Source organism: Corvus moneduloides, chromosome 1 (genome assembly GCF_009650955.1).
Source record: "Corvus moneduloides isolate bCorMon1 chromosome 1, bCorMon1.pri, whole genome shotgun sequence".
In the NCBI taxonomy this organism is placed as follows: Eukaryota; Metazoa; Chordata; class Aves; order Passeriformes; family Corvidae; genus Corvus; species Corvus moneduloides.
In genome coordinates, this window is record NC_045476.1 from 56,659,437 (window position 1) to 56,677,431 (window position 17,995).

General features: G+C 36.6%; 1 protein-coding gene across 8 annotated transcripts in view; it reads left to right on the forward strand.

Annotated features, from left to right (window-relative positions):
* Positions 1 to 17,995, forward strand: part of DGKB (diacylglycerol kinase beta) — a 381,383-nt gene that overhangs the window by 53,341 nt on the left and 310,047 nt on the right. Inside the window, exons 1-2 of one of the 8 annotated variants that reach the window (XM_032110598.1) lie at positions 10,665 to 10,892; positions 10,999 to 11,180. The exons of the other annotated variants lie outside the window; for them this stretch is intronic. The gene's annotated coding sequence lies outside the window, so the exon portion shown is untranslated. Of the gene's footprint in view, positions 1 to 10,664; positions 10,893 to 10,998; positions 11,181 to 17,995 lie in introns of those variants that run through there. 8 annotated transcript variants of the gene reach the window in all.

Consider the following 17,995-nt stretch of genomic DNA (forward strand, 5'->3'; position numbering starts at 1 on the left):
GGTTTAACAAGCAGGTAGCTGTAAAGGAAACTAACAAGGATATATGGGCTATATAAAAGATCTTATACTTCTGAGAGTGCTCCTTCAGGGTTTAGGCCATACTCCCTCTGACCTTATCTAAGTTCAGGGCATATGCCTGATAACTCTGGTCACTCCATGAAGCTTTTTCATTTTGGATCTTACGTTAGTGACTCAAAATGCTGTCCAGCTAAAGGAAGAGATGACCCTAGTATCCTAGCATGATGATGTATTGAGACAGCGAGTTCTGCATGATTAGTCCAGGACCCTAACTAAAAGGATAACAACTCCTATGGGGGTGGAGTAATGCTTTCATCATCTAGAAACCTTGAAAGCTTCTGTAGTTCATCCATAATTCATCTACCATCTTAAAGTAAAATGAAATAAAAGCTTTATTTTCAAAATCCAAAATAAACTACTGTGGAACATGGACTTTTAATGACAGCAATTGTAGAACTGAGACATTCTTGCTTTGTTTATTTGTACTAAAATCAGATCAAAATCTATGTATCCTGACAAGTTACAACTCCTTGGATTTGCTGTTCGGTCAAGCTCCAGTTTGTCTTGCATTATTTACATTCTTGGCTGGTTTTCACTGGAGAGCATCACAAGCAGGAAAGGTTTTCCAATTCTTATACATATTTCTTGTCATGTTCTGCAGTTTTCATTCAGATTCAAATGCTTCATCCCTTCCCCATGTAGAGTTCTTTAATTTATTCTGGAAAAGTTTCATTACTCCTCCCCTCGTCTTGTTTACTGCTCTCATTCTTTGGAAATGCAAATATGTATTTGGCAGAGCAGGTGCCATCTCTTTTAAACTGAGAGCAAATTATTAACTCATGAAGGAATAAAATGCTGTTTCTCTCCAGGGAACTTGATGCACATATCCCAATATGAGATCTTGTTGCTGAGCCTTGTGTTTTCATATCAACATGTATGTTGATAGCTATGCTTCATAATAACAAATCAGTATGAATCACATGTGTAGATCATTATTGCATGTTAATATCAAAATTGATTTTCATTCAATTCTATGTTTGAGGGACATGTAGACAGTGTACAGAGGTGCATTGAACCTGTATGTGTACTTTTTTTATGTAACTTAAATGTCTCAAACACTTTAAAGCAGAGTCTTCTACAGCCATTTAAATGTTTTAGGGATATGCAAGAAATGGTGTGGCTGTTTAAAAGAAAGTTCCTTGGGCAAAGCTCAAAGTTTGGAGAGATTTTAAACTGTTAAAAAATCAAGCACCTGAAGTAAGAACAGCTTTGGAAATGATTTTCAAACTGTGGGTGTTGAAGAGGAGAAGATAATACATAGTATTACCTTGTTTTTAACAATGTTGTCATTGATTCTTCAGATTTAACACATACTGCACTGAATATTTCTTTTTAATGATATCCTAATAGAACTGAAGAAGGGGAGGGGAGGGAAGGAAAGGAAGTTCAAGACAGCATAACCTTTCTGACTTAGTACTTTAAAAGCCTCATAATACTACGAAATACTTTAAAATGGTTGTAAACAGCATGATGAAGACTTTACATATCGTTATTAAGTTTATCATGGAGAAGAATCTTGTGTATTGTAGATGGATTCTTTTGAAAGAGTTAATAATGCAGATTACATTCCTCAGTATAGTTGGAGCTGGATTCTGTAAATGACACCAAGCACAGTTACAACTAAAGGGGATGTTTCCATTGGTTATTATCTAGATATTTTTGAAAACTGTATATTGCCAGTAAAATAATTTGTTTGTATGCCCCTTCTCTGTGTTTGTGGGAAGTATGAGTTGGATATATGGCAAGTGAACACCCGGACTACATAGTGTGGTAAACATTGTGGCATTTACTTCTTTTTTTTCCAGAGAAAAAATAATTACTAAAAATCGGTTTGTCTGGATTGTTTGTTTGGTTTTTGTTTGTTTCTGGGGGAGTCATACTCTGCACATTGTCCTGAAAGTTCACTGTGGCTTATTTATATCCTTATCAAGGCACTATTAGTGGGGCAGGTGAATGGGATCATTCTTCAGCCTTCTTAAAAGCGTAAGGATAGCTTTACTGTCTGGACTATGGAGTATGATGTCTCCTTACAGTGATTACCAAGCAAAGAATATAAGAATATGCTTAGCATTTCTGGAGTGTTCCTTCAGGTTCCAACACTCTCTACACATTTATTATTTTACAGATATCTGAGATAGACCTGTATAATTTTGAAACTGGAAGAATTCTAGTGTACTCTTATTCTTCGTGTTCTTTTTTGTCCTCTTTTTCCGTTTCTACTGTAATCAATTCGCAAATCCAAAAAGCTCTGCATGTATTCAGAATGCAAGTATACCAGGGATCTATACAATGAAATAAATTTTTTTATTCTAAATTTTGTTCTGAATACTTTTTTTGAATGCTGTTGAGCACTGATCTGATCTTTACTGATTATAATTACAAATTTTTATTTTATTTCTGAGTGGTAGCTCATCAGTGATGAGCTCACTGGTCATCACTTTAAGTGTATTGCTAGGATTTTTCTTATGTGCATTACTTTAGATTTATCAATGCTAAGGTATATGTATCTATTCCAGTGGGAATCGGAGGATAGCATTAGCAAGCAAGAGAAGGGACAGTTGGACTTAGGATTTAGTACCTATATCATACCTAAATTCTGTTTCAACTCTCTAAATCTTTTCCTGTGCCCATCCATAAAAACATTGTGGAGTCTGTGTTAAGTATTTCACTGGTATGGATATAATAACAACTAGAACAATGACTTGTTAATCCATTGGAAAATATTTGTTTTGTTTTTCTTTGTGAATAATATATAGCGAACTTAAAATTATTTAAAAGTTACCCTATGCAACAATCTAATGTGTCACACCTCCTGCATAAATTTACTCATTTAAAGAATTATTAAAACCAAAAATTTTTAAAAATATTTTTGAAATGTTTACATTTTTTTGTTTTTCTGTGTTTGCCAGTCTTCTAATCTTAATCTAATGCAAAATACTCTGCTGCATAGTCCATAGATACTTTGTTAATTTAGAATATGGGTGTGTATATATAAGTATGCATACCTTTGATATAAATTTCTATTGACCGCATGCTGAATATGCCAGCAAATATTCATTGCAGTTATGAACATGATTAAATTTATAGCTGTCAGAATCCATCTAACAGTTTAGTTACTTACGGGAATTGCACTTTCAAAGTGGTAGTTAGAGAAACAGTTCCTAACCAAGTGACTAGCCCTAGCTGGGGTCACATTAGATCGTAATGAACTCCAGCACATGACAAAAGTTTTTATTTAGATCATATGTCCAACAGAAGCAAACTCTGTAATGGGTGTGCTGTGTGTGTATGCATTACTACTAAATATTTGGCATTGTATTGCAATATTTCTATTATCATTATTTTTTTTTTAAATCAACATCACCATGGTCATCCTCTTTTCATATAGCAATGGGAACATGGAGCTGGAGTTGATCACATGGACCATTGTGCCTAGTCATTTACAGCCTCAGGAAATATGTCGTTAGATGCCTCATGCAGACTGGGGTTCACTGAGCCTCAATTTTGCACACCCTTACCAAAAGCTGCAGAATGTCTCTATGCAGTCTAGAACATAACTTAAGACTTATAATACAAGACTAAGTCATTAAAACAATAATGTTACAAGAAGAGAGGACTAAATACTCACATAATTTTAGTTTAGAATAAAATCTGATACTATGTCTGTCTGTCTTCTGTGCTCATTTGTGAAGATATTTAAGCAAAGCAGTTACTGTCATATTTTTTAAGGTCTCGTATTTTAAGTTTAAATATTGAAAAAGGTGTAAACAATATTACATCTTACTTTGTAAATGTGACTATTCACACTGGGAGGCTGTTTCCAAGGATTGTACTTCTGTGAATTTAGTGATCACATTTAACTGAAAACAATATATTTCCCATAAATTATTCTGTATGAACTGCTCATCATTATTTATAATGCTTGTAAATAATAATGCTTATAAATAATAAACTATGTAGCTTGGAATTGCATCTTTTTTTAATCCTTTTAGTAGAAGTTACAATTCTGTGACACATTATATGAATCTAAGAGAAATATTGTCTGGTATTTCATAGTCTGAACTAATGAGATAGACTAGTGCCCCCTGTTAGGTGTACAGTAAGAGAATTTACATTACAAAGAAATCCAAGCAATGTTACAGGAAGATATGTCTTTAGTAAAAGCTATTGAAATGTTCTGGGCTAGTAAAATTAACGAATACTGAATGCTATCGAATGACTGTGTTAGTCCATGGATTAAGAAGGTGAATATGATAAAGCAAGGCAATGGTAAATGAGGAAGGCCCATGCTGTCAGATTCCTGTTACTATTCCTTTTAAAGTTACTTATTCTAAATATATTGAGATATGAGCAATGCTTTTTGAGGTGAAGTTTTGATGAAAAAGTGATGTATAGTTTAAAATCAACGCATCATAATTCTTACTATTGAGGTGTGGCCTCTGGTGTTGTTGTGAGTTTATTTTCTGTATATTTTCTCCGAGCTGTATTTGTGTAATTACCCTCATAGCAGATGCATGGAAAGCAAATGCAGATAGCTTTTAACCTGCTCATAATTTGAGGGAGTTAGATTAGATCATGATGAATTCCTGCCTCTGGAGCTTGAACTTTTTTATTATTTTTCTATTTGTCTTGACCTTACTATATTGAAACTGTTTACAATTCTGTTTTCTAGAAATATGTAGAACACATACATTAATTCTTGGAGAATTAAACTTTCAGTCATCAGTCTGCAGGTACAGCCCTCTGTTCTTGGTCACTGTTGTTTCTGTACACTGCTCTACATTGTGATTAACTGTGCATTACATGATAGGTTTTTTTCTGTTGTATAGATGCTATGGTGGTAAGAGTCTTAGAAATATGGAAACATACCAATATAATCAAGAGAATTCTTTAGTAACAGTTATATATTTCTCATACTACATGAAAATACATATTCAGTCATACCTGGAAGTAGGGCTGTAAAATAAGAATGTTAATCTCTATGGGTAAGCTTTTTCCTACACCATAAAATCATAAAGTCAGTGAAACGTGCATCAGGTGAGCTCAGCTCAGAGTTATTTCCCTTATTGTCCACTGTTTTATATTTTTTAAAAAACACCTGTTACATTTCCTCAAACAGACCACCAAAAGAGCAGCTGAGGAAACTATGTAACTATTGTAACTATGTCTGCCTTATACTTCATCCTGCGTCCTCTGACTGCCTCTGCGGCCCTGGTTTTTTACATCTCTGCTGCTGCTTCCTCCTATTTCCATATCCTTGAGCTGTTCCTGCTTTGCTTTTCCACTGCATGTTGATAATGCACTCCAGAGATTAGGAACTGTGAAGGTGGGACCTGCTTGGGCTCACATCAAATGGTGATAAGGCACTGCTAGTCGTGACTACGGTGGAGGCAACTACAGCAGAGAGAAACTGAATTTCTACTCCACAAGTCAGCTATTTTGTGGGGTTTTTTTGTTTGTTGGTTTTGTTTTGTTTTGATTTTTGTTTGGTTGGTTTGTTTTGTTTTTGTCATTGTTGTTTGGTTTTGATGGGGTTGGTTTGTTTGGCTTTTGGGGTGTGGGTGTGTGTGTGTGTCCCAAGACTGGGGGAAATTGGCATGTATAGGAAATGAAGGGGGAAAAGAGAAAGCATTGCAATATTTTTTTCCCCTAAATAATTACTGCCTTGCAGAGTCAGTGAGAGCTTTTTCCCCACCCACTCTTCTGAAATGGAATTCCAGTAAAACTTGAGGATGCTTTTATGTGTTTGACTTAATTGTGTCTTTTTTTTTTTTTTCAATTTCTGCAGACATCTGTTTTGGTTAGTACAGACCTGATACAGGGGGATAGTGAGTTTGCTGGTATCCTTTTACACTGCCCGGATTGTCTTATGCACAGTCACACTTGATTTGCATTTTCTTTCAGTGTGGATTGGCTGTATTTCCATATAAAAATATTTACTTTTCTACTTTGGGTGATTACAGCAGTTAGTGATATGTGAAGAGTCATTCTTCTTTCCTATTTATTAAGTGCTGTGGCTAAAATTTAGCAGTGTGTAAAAGTGAGAAGCTCCTAGGCAAAGTTGCTTAGAGTTGGTTAAGTCTTTGCTTTTCAACTGAAGGAATAGACTGTAGTATTTGTATAAATTACACTCTGAGAATTGCTTCTTTAGACACCCAAAGTGCTACTGCTAAGGGTGGTTGTAAGAGAACATAACAGATTGACTGCCAGAGCAAAGCAGAAGGAAAAGTTGGTAGGAATAACCAGACACAAGCAAATAAAATCTGTCATATTTTTTCCCCCTTTTGTGTGTGTATGTGTGAGAGAGATGTTTAGGACCAGCTTCTTGATAGGTTAAAACACAGTGGTAAATGGTTGTGTGTTTGAGAGAGATTCTGGAAATGCCATTGGGTTTTTTAAAAACCTGTTGACCTGAATGGAAACCTAGTGATCACGTCTTGCTCAGGCAGAGAAGGAAAACTACATCTGCTGATGGGTCCTCTTGTGCTTGATGGGTCCTCTTGAATCACAAGAATGTGAGAATGGGAGGTGGAAGATTCAAGAAGGTCACATTCCTCCTGAAGGGTGAGAGGAGCCAGGGCAGCTCACAGTCTGTGCTCGAGGCAATGTGCTATGGCTTTGGAATGGGTAGAGCAAGGAATGTTTGAGGGCATGAACTAAGCCCCTAGTGAATGTCAGAGCCCAAGAGGAACAAACAAACTCTTGAGGTTAGTGAGTAACATCCAGTCAGAGAGATGTGAAGTGGTGCTCAGAAGAAGGAAGCACACTTGGGATCAAGGATAAATTGGAGGCCTTCATGTCTGGAAGGTGTCAAGGGCATAAAAGGTTCTTTGGCAAGGGAAAAAAGGATGTGTCTTGATGTTGATGTGGCAATTACTGTGATTCCATATCAAGTTAGAAATTTTTAGTGATGTGTTTCATGTCTTTTTTTTTTTATTGCTAGTATTCCAGTTTGGACCTATTTTGACAGGCATATCATCTGCATGACTAAAGCCATTCTAAATATGAAAAAGAAATTCTGCCTTACATCATTCATATTCAAACAAACCCAAGCCAGACCAGTCCCAAACCCAGATCACCCATGTGAAGTGGTATTGCAAAAGCCAGTGACATCCTAATTGTGCTGTATGGAGGGTGGGAGTTAGATTCAATATACATCTTGGATATTTTAGAATACCTATTTATATCTATAAAATTTGACTAACAAATACTAATAATCTAAGAGCATTGGTTGTGCTATGAAAAGATTGGAATTATTAGATAACAGCTGTTTAATGAAGTTCATAGGAACTTTTGTTCTATTTGTCAGTCAGACATGAGATAATATGGAGCTCTACTGATGCAGAAGGTTATTGTTCTTTGGAAAGGGGTTTCAGATGACTTCACCAGGGAATTTCTGGGCATGTTCCTCTGTATATCTGTTCTAAAGTAACAGCTCTTGTGCAGTGTAAATAAGGATAGTATGCTTCTTTATATAAAGTAATTTTTTATATAATCAGAAATCTGAACTTTATGCATACTTTGGCGTTTTACAGAGATCTCATTTTCAAAAGTAACTAAAGAAGGAAGGTCTTGGTGTTTTTGCAGCATTAAAATTTATAGTTGCACTTTGTGTCAGAGAAATAGTCTTAAAAGAGAGTAGACAATAACAAGACATGACAGTATTTTTTCCTTTCTCAATGTTCTGTAGAGCTGGTGAAGTGCATCTAAGGTATTTGGTGTGATAAAATTTGTTCACAGTGTTGACACAGACTAAAAGAAAGGTCCACTCCCTCCCCCAGTCCATGGGCCTTTGTGTGGCTGTGTCATCTGTACTGTTTGCAGTGTATCTTCTGTAAGGGCTATGATGGCACTGGTCAAATGTGAGGGTAATATTAGACTGTCAGATCCCAAACTTTTTGCTCATGGCCTTCTGGCTTCTCTAGGACTGTGGCTCCATGCCTGCTTACTTTTTCTGACATGGATGATGCTGTTGGCTGTTCTGCTGCTGCCATGGCAGCACAGGGTGTTAGTGGTGGGGTAGTGAGTGGAGGGGAAGGGAGCCAGCAGGACTTGTCTCCTGGGAAAGCTTAGACTCCCCATGCAACCCCTGCATCGTGGGGATCATTACCTGCTCTGCAGCTGTGGAGCTCTTTCCCACGTGTTACTGTCAGTCCATGAACCCTTCTCACCCATTTGGGAATAGATGAATATTAAAGGCATAACTTAGTGGTAATGCTACAGCTTTCTAAATTTTTCAGAACATTTTTTCATGAAAAGTATTTAAGCTAGGTAAAAAAAGTACTTTGGGACATGTTGTTCCATTTATTTTTTAAGCCTATTCTCCGTAGAAATCACTGGAGAGTTTTTAAAGCAGATGTCTTGATGTGGGCCATTGTAATGCAATGTTCTTTGGAGAATTCTGTGTCTCAGGACAAATTTACCACAAATGGAGCAATCGTGCTGTCCCATAAAAGAGAAGACATGTGTTTTTGCAACATTTGATAGATTGGAAAAGTATGCATAACCCTGCCAACTCTGCAAAGCAAGCAAGTCTGCTATTTTCAGTAAAGTATTTTGGGGCTTTTTGAGTATTTTGAAAATGCTAGTACAGTAACTGCTCTGACTATTCAGGAATACTTAGTACAACCAAAATTTTTAACATTGATAAATACAGTATTATCTGAAATTATGACTCTGAAGAATTCTCCCCTTGAATTTTTGGCAGAAAAAGAATATACAGTTTTTATTAATAACTGTTTACTGGAACATTTTATTTCATATGTATAGATTTTAAGGCCATAAAGCAAAGGAATACTGCATACATACCAAAATAGAAATATCATAGAGTAATATTTTTGGTTCACAAATAATCAGTGGAAGTATTTATCTTGTCTATTATCTGTGCTAACTTGAGCTTAGTAATTAATTAAGCAACACTATTGTAGGAGATCTGCTGCTTTTATTTGTGATATTTGTGATATTTGTTATTAAATAGACTAGATACATTTTGTGAGTAATTAAAATAGGGATGAAATATGCAAAAGAACGTGAAATGTTGCTTATTTTCATCAGAAAATTCTGATGTATCTATATAGAAATATGTATGTTCATAATTTCACCGGTATCATAGGTAGTTTACTAAAATACTAACAAGGACAGGATAACAGTTATATTAGGTAAACTTATCTTGAATAAAAATGAAAATAGGAAACACAAACATATGGTGTACATATATTTACGACAGTATATTTTACAGTGAATTTTTTAGGTATGCTAAGTCTACATTTTTAATTCTTCTAAGATGCCAAAAGAAATAATTTGCTTATTTTAGTTGTGCCAAGTTAAGAAGTGTAAGCTAAATCTAGTGATGCAGTTTGTGCCTGGGAACCTTGCTAGCAAACGTTAGACATCTCTAATAATCTCTTGAATAACCTTTTGTTTTGTGTATCTGAGAAGGCCATAATCTGAAAAAGGCTAAATGCGCTGAGTACTCCTTTGCTTCTGAAAGCAGAGGATTTGGCATTTTGCAGTTCGGTATTCCAAGCAGTTTCAGCTTTTTCATAATTTCTCTTTACTCTTCTTTGGGTACATACCTTTTCTTCCCTCATGGGGAAAGACAGCACAGTAGTTGAGATTCAGGACAAGGTGACCTATATTTGGCTTTGGCACACTGTTCAGAATCCCCATTTTCCTTTTTTTTAGGGTGCTTTTACTGGGACAAACAAGTGGATAGATTAGGTGTGTTTCTGGTCCCTGGGGTGTAGGCTCAGCCCTGGGCACCTCCTCCCAGTACCATTTTGGATGAAGCTTGGCTTGTGCTGGTCCAGCTCTGAGAAGAAGGAGTGGTGCTGCTGGAACTGGATAGGAGTCATGATGTTTTCTAATCAGGTTTCCAGCATGGGAGACTGGAAAACCAGGACCCTGAAGCAAACCACAGTATAAACCTCAAGTAATTTAAAAAGAGCCCCATATTTCTGGAATGGTGTTATTATTGTGTTTATGTAGTTAAATCTGTAAGTGACACGGTTTCATCAGAAGTATCTACTTCCTTTGAACTACATCATGTTTTAATTAATGGTGTATTAACTAAAGCTAGCTGTACATGAGAGGGAATTTTAATTAAAATTCTATGGCTTGCTTAATTAGATATCAGTGATAATTTTTATAATCTATAACTTTATTTTAAGTTATTAAGTATATTTTTTAGGCATTTAGACTTAAATTTGCCACTTCCAAATTGATATGATAGACAAAAATAAAGCTGTTAGGAAGTACAACTGTTTTGTTGACTTGCATAAATTAGCACTGTTTATGTGTTTAAATATATTCAGTTACAAATCTCAGTTCAGTTCCTGACTTTTCCACACATGCTTCCTGTGTGATAGTGAGCAAATTATTTAAGAACAAATGTTTCAGTGTATCTAGTGACTTTGAAATGCAATAATTAATGTCAGCTGAAATCTAGTCTTTTGTTAAAATTCACCAGTAGGTCTATATTAATTTTTAGGAATTTCAGTTCTTCACTTCCCTTCTGTAAATTGGGATATTTCTCTTTTTCTTATTTTCTAGTCCTTGTACTTAAAAGAAGGCTGGTCTGTACCATTGTCCTGTTTGTGATATAGCCACAGAATCATACAACAGTATGGGTTGGAAAGGACCTTATAGGCCATGTGGTTTCAAACCCCCAACCCCCACCCCCAACCATCGTTAAGGACACCTTCCACTAGACCAAGCTGCTCAAAGCCCCATCCAACCTGACCTTGCATATTTCTGGGGCTGAGTTATCCATCACCTCTATGGGCGACCTGTTCCAGTGCTTCACCACTCACATTGTAAGGAATTTCTTCCTAATATCTAATCTAAACCCACCCTCTGTCAGTTTCAAGTTCCCCTTGTCCTATCACTACCTGTGCTTGTAAAAAGTCGTCTTTCTTGTAGGATCCCTGTGGTTACCGGGAGGCTGCTTCATGATCTCCTCTTCTCCAACCAACAACCCCAACTTCTCTGTCCTCATAGAAGAGGGACTCCAGCCCTCTAATCGTCTTGTGTCCCTTCTCTGGACTCACTGCAGTAGGTCCATGTCCATGTTTGGGGCTTCAGAAGAGGATGCGGCACTCCAGGTGGGGTCTCACCAGAGTAGAGCAGAGGGGCAGAATCCCGTCCCTTGCCCTGCTGGCCGTGCTGCTTTGGATGCAGCCCAGGATACAGCTGGCTTTCTGGGCTGCAGGTGCACACTGTTGGATCATGTCATGCTTCTTGTCCATGAAAACCCCAAGTCTTTCTCCCCAGGGCTACTGTCAATCCATTCTCTGTCCAGCCAATATTTGTGCTTGAAACTGCCCTGACCAAGGTTTGGGACCTTGCACTTGATCTTGTTGAACTTGATGAGGTTTGCATGGACCCACCTCATAAGCCTTTCAAAGTCCCCCTGGATGGCATTCTTCCCCTCCAGCAGTGCATAACCCTTATCTCAGTTTCTTCTTTTATAATGCAAGCACATAACTACTAATTATGTTGTTATTACTTGACATTTTTCATCTGTTCCATTGGTCTAGCCAGGTTGTAAAGAATGAGCAGAAAAATGAAGTGGATTTAGACACTGAATGTCAGAGTGCAGACACTGTAATTTGGGTCAGAAAAGCAATAGATTCCCCAGGCTGCATAATTCCAATTGCCCAGTTCATTTTAACTCTGGGATTTCTGCCTGTCCAGTCTAAGCAGCTAAGTGTAAAAAATAGTACCTCAAATCCTGAATCACAGATTTGTATAGATGCACATCACCTGAGAGTGAATCATCTTTCTCTGTGGTGATTTTTGTTTGTTTGATTTTTCTTCTTGTGGCTAATAGTAATTTTTTCTTGGGTAAAACACCCCAGGTTATATGGCATGCCTCGAATGAGAAAACAGAGGGGCTATTTTGGTTTACTGCAAGTATAAGTAAAACCTTTTAATTATGAAAGTTACTGGGGTGCAGCAAAATCAGTTCCGTGAATATCCATTGGAACATATAAGCAAGTTTATTTTAAGTTAATTTTATATTTTTGAGGTTGGAGGGTTTATGAGGCTTTAGCCAATCTTTGGTGAAGGTTCTCAGAATATAAAACTTCTGTTTCGTGAGGAAGTCTAACTTTATCATTTAAAATGCAACCTTTGGAAAAAGAACTTCTTATGGAATGGTTTTAAATAACAAATTTAAATAGAATATTTTTGCTCTCTTTTTTTTTTTAAATGACGTGAGCTATACCAAAATTGGATGACATTAGTAAACCAAGTGACTTACAGATTACATAGCTGTGATATCCTTGTGATACAAAGAGGGTAAAAGTAGATCAGACCCTTTTAGGCTTATTTCATATGTAGAAGGATTCAATTGTGCATATTTTAATGCAGGGCATGTGAAAGGAATGACTCATAATTAACAAATCGCTTAGTAAAGTTAAACAGATATTCTTTACTGTGAGGCACTGGAACTGGTGAGGCTCTGGGCGCTGCCCAGAAAAGTTGTAGATACCCCATCCCTGGAAGTGTTCAAGGGCAGGTTAGATGGGTCTCTATGAAATCTGGTCTACTGAAAGGTGTCCCTGCCCTTGGCAGGGGTGTTGAAACTAGATAATCTTCAAGGACCCTTCCAACCCAAGCCATTCTATGATTTCTATTAACATAGCTGTTTTTAAAATTCACACATTCTACAATTAATGAAAGTGAGTTTTACATGGGTGGCTCCTGGGAAATGTTTTAGAAGTACATCCTCTGCCTGGTGGTAAGAGTAGAGCACACAAGGGACTTTGGAAAATCTCTTCATTTGAAAACTTTCATGGATTGAATCAGAACGGTAGAACAGAAAATAATTCTTAACCCCTAAAAAACCTGCTTTTAAAAAATTGTTTTCATATTCTGTCTTGCAAGATTTCAATGGACTTCACGCTCGGTAATATAAATGTTTCATATGCAGCCTTCTCATAAAGCATCTAGACCTTTAGTGATGACTTTGTACAAGTACATGGAAGAACTATTACAGTAGTTGCTAAGTACCAACTGAGCTTTATAAAGCAAATACAGGGTAAAAAGGTTGAAAACCAATGAAAGATGAAATGTGACTTAACAAGCTTGTGCCTATTCATAACTTACAAGGTTTCTTTCATAGTTTCTCTTTAGTAATAGAAAGCTGAGCATAAATATTGTAGGTAATTTTGCCATTTTTAGGATCATATGGAAGTTCTACAGGGCCAATTTTTAAACAGTGTAAAACAAATTTTAGACATTTCTATTTGAGACACCTTTGTTTCAGTGAGTAGACCTTCAGTTGGCTTAAGGTAGTTATACAGGTATGTTCTAAAAGTTAAGTTTTAGAATCATAAAGTTTGAAGCAAAGGAAACAACTAAGAAGAATATGAACATCTGACGTGCAATGCATCAAGTGCAGTGTGTTCATCCCAGTGCTTTGGCTGAGAAACCAACAAAACCAATAGAAAGGATTTCAGGTTGAAGGCAGAAAGGCTTCTATAGATGTGAAATAGTGTAATAGATACAGGTTTGCAATTGTTTGCAATTAATGGTGCTGCTATTCAAGTTAAGAATATAAATTCATGGAGGTAGTACATCTCTAATTAGTATTACCAGGAGTGTAGTGCACTTACGTGGTGCTTCTGTTCTGTGTGGGAGTGGAGTCCAGAAGATTGAATCATGTAATTATTTCTCATATAGAAGCACAAATGTAGTGTTATCTGGTTGCCATCCGTTTTATTATACTTTTTTTTTTTTTGTAATTGACAAGGAATTCTTCAACAATTTAAGCACAGAAACAACAATGAATCATTGAGTTTCTTTTTGTGTTTGTGTATTTATTATACTTGCTTCGCTTTATTACCATCTTTGATTTCTGGCTTTTCATTAGTTAACGTATTCTAATATATAAGCCTTTTTGATGTAAGGCTTAAAAATATATTCAAAATAGACTAAATGTTTTCATTCCTCACTAGATGTATTTGTTTACTTATTTTGAAAGAAAATGGAAGGAAACATATAAAACATTGTTTATGTTTTGCTTTTAAAAACTATGGTAAAATTGAATTGCACAAAAAATGATTATTTGTTTGAATAATGATGTTTATGATTCAGAAGTAAGCATATAGATGATTTTTAGTTTATGACAAATATAGTAATAGCAGAAAAAGGCTGACCTACACTGTAAAAGTGTTCCAATATGAAGATTATTTAGTAGTTGTTTGGCTCTTGACTACAATTTGTGGGTAGGACTAAAACTCCCTTGGGCAAAATCCTGTGGATCCCCAGGGGAATTGCAGAGGATGAGGAAACACAAGCGTCAACATTCAGCAAAGTCAGGGGAAATTGTTTCAAATTTCAAGTGAAAGTCTTACTAAGCAGGTTCAGGTTTTTTTTATCCAACAAATGCACTTTTAAGGCAAGTTGCCCGCTGGAGTAAAATAATACTTTCCATGTGTTTATCCTGTGTCTCTTTTCAGGTATATTTGGGCATAGTTTATTACTGTATCTAAGCAGGTTGTCCCCAAGTTTATCAGTAGTATAGGCAAAAGGAACTGGAATGTGACAAATTTGGACATTTGTCTTCACAGGCTGGTGAAGACAGGCTGTGCTGTTGCCCTCAAGATGTCAGGAGGGGCAAAGTCCCGCCAGTGTCCCCCCAGCATATATTTAGCAGTCTATAGACAAAGCAGGCAAAACCAAAAGCAAATCCTGAAGGGATATATTTGTGCATTCCAGACCTGCAATAGGAGGGCAGCTACCCTTTTCCCTTGAACTATGTAACACTGTAGCATAAGTTAAAATCAGTCTTAGCCTTCACTTAGCTTGAAGTTTCCTGCATCTGTTCTCAGTCTTGAACAAAGGCTTGTTTCTGAAAGCTTCATGTGTTCTGCCAGTCCTACTCTTGTCCTATCTATAGAAAATCATACATACAATAGCAATAATTTCAGTGTCAAGGACTACTGTGTAAAAACATAACCTAAATCTGAGGAAAATTAATTGCAACATTTAAAGAGAGAAAATAATTAGGTAGAATTCCAGAGAAAAACCTGCTAGAAAAAGATAACAGAAATGCACAGCCTCTCTCAAGAGAAAAAGTGTATTTAAAATGCAAGCATAGTATAAGCTAGCTCAGACAAAGGATTCCCAAGGGAAAAAGGAGACAGGATCTACTTTTTTTCTTCTTCCCTTTAAGATGGGAAAAACACTGGGAAACTCTAATTAACAAAAGTGAACTTTCGTATTGAAAACTGAACACCATGGAAAATGAACACAAATTAAGTTGTTTAAAACTGTAATTATGTAACTTTGTCAATTAAAAATGCAATCAAATACCAATTTTTAGTTGTTAAAAATTCCATGGGAATATTGGCACTTCTTACCTACAAAGCATTCTGAAGTAAGTAATATACTGAGTCAGTAGATGGAGGACATAAATTTCACTGTTGTCTTCTCATACTCCCCTGAAAAAAAATCAGCGCAGTTAACCATGAAGATGTAGGGTTTCCCGTCTGAAAGATGGGGCAATGTGTTAAAGTCTTTAAGTTGGTATGTCTGTCTGGGTGGGATGGACAGTCAAACAAACAAACGAAGGACCCTCAGTCAGAAAATGCACTTCTATCCCTGAATAGACCTCTAGAGAGTAGTTCTGCAAATGCCAGTTCTCTGTCTCAGTTTACTCAATGGCAGTATATGAACTACAGGAAAGTATTTAATGATTTTAAAAGAGACTGATAAGGTGTGATAAGAGACTGATAAGGTGTGTTTATGCTGTAGAAGGATGTGAGGCCAAGCCACCTTTAAGCAATAGTTTCTGGTATTGAGAGCTGTGGACCTGTGACATCCTGGCCTTCAGCATCCCTTGGACATGTGTGCAGGAGGTCAGGCAGAGGTGCAGAGCCTGCTCTGATGCTTGTGGTGCTGAGCCAACTTGGATCTTCCCTTCTGGCTTTGTTTCAGTAAAACTGCCTTACTCGGGCTCTGCTTGTGCATCCACATCTCTAGTGTCAGTATGGACACCATCAGAGCAAATTCTAGGAACACGCAAATGGCAATGCTCACTGATCCTTCACAAACCCAGAAGTTATTGTCTTCTTGGAGCTGAATTTGAATGGGTCAGGAATTTTCTGGGTGAATAGGGGAATTGTGCTTTGAGATGCTGCTGCCACTACATAGTTTACTTCAGGTGCAGGTATGCATTCTTATAGGTGAGGGGCTGCCTTATTTTGATAACCCATTTGGTATCTCACTATCGCTGAACTCTTTTATAGTAAAGCTAATGAAGAAATACAAAACCATTTGTAGTTGTCTAGAAGGCTCCACACTATCCCAGTGGAGAGTGACATAGTGCCAGCTATTCATATCCCAGGACTGCAATAATTTAATCAACTTCTCCATACAGCTCTCTCCCTAGGGGGGGGAAAAAAAAAAAATTCCACATAATAGAAAACAATCTAGCATGAACTTCTCCTATGAAATCCTTTAACCTGCCTGCTAACCTGATCTTTATTCTCTGTACAGATTTTCTATTGATTAAATTAGGTTCATATTTTCACAAGTTATTTATAAGGAATTCCAGTGCCCTGTTCCCAGTTTATTTTAAAATTGCGCAAAGCATTTGAATGAGGACAGCAGTTAACAAATCTTTTCCTCTAAGGCTGTGGAACATTTTTGTCACAAGACTAAAGAACATTTCTTCAAAGACTTATTTTCGAGCATGAAGTAGGAATTTCTGCCCCAGGAAATTATGGATCATCAGGATTCTTCCCCAGTTGTAAATTACGCTTTTCAGCTTTGCTTTCCTGTAGTGTAATCACCCCTAGAGCACCTAAATATGGAGAGATTAATTAAATCCAACAATTAAACACAAAAAATCCCTGTAGTTTATTGCCAACAAAAGTTAATTGTTAGGCAGAATTTAGAGGTTGCCCCATGTGAGGGAAAGGAAAGAAAAGAGGAAGAACACATGGCAGGTAATAGTCAAAGAGCTTCACCTCTGTTGATATGGGTGGAGATACTTGTGGTGCTGGTTGTGGGGAGGTCTATGTGGAGCTCATATTGAGTGATGCACTTCTGGAGCTGGCTTTCTTGGGGAAGATGGCAGATGCATGCTTTGGAAGACAGAGATTGTCCCCAGAATGTTTAATCTATGATGCTCCAGATTTTGAAGGAGTTTCAGTGGATATGTAGAAATAATGGTGAGCGATATGGAAAGAATTGTTTGAGTGATCGATTAATCCTTCCATCAGAGTGATTTATCTAGTGGACAGCCTAATGTGCTTTGTTACAGAGAACTTACCATAGATTACACAGATATACCTATAAAAGCCAGTGCTTTCTGTCCCAGATTGCTTTTCTCCATTTATTAAAGACTACCAGTCATCAGCTTTGGTGATTCAGCCTTCTTTTAATGCTTTTAATATTCAAATAGCATATATTTTTAAAATTCACCAATTTCAAAATACTACCCACTGTCTAGAAATCTTTTTATCTGAACAGTTTATCTTCTACTTTTTGTTGGGGTCAATTTTTTTTCTCTCTTTTTTTTTACGCCTCCTAGTTTCAATATGTTTATAATTAGTCACTTATACAATCAAAATATTATTCAATGTGATCATTTAGTCATTAAAAAAATGGTTTTAAATTTTAGTGGCCCTGTGGAAAAATTTGCTTGTTTAGTCATTGATGTAAAATAGTAGGAAGGATGAGTAACTCCTCAACTTTTCTCTTCCAATTTTCACTTTTTAAATCCTAAAATTTTTTTCCTAAAATTGTTACCGAGATGTTTTAAACATTGGGAACAGTTCCATGACTCTCACTTGGAGGAGATTTTTGAATTATGTACTACTTTGCTCGTAAGCATAAATTAAATTCCAGTGGTGTTTTTTTGATTTTTAGTTTGTTCAGCTGTATTATTTAAAGAAAGAAAAAA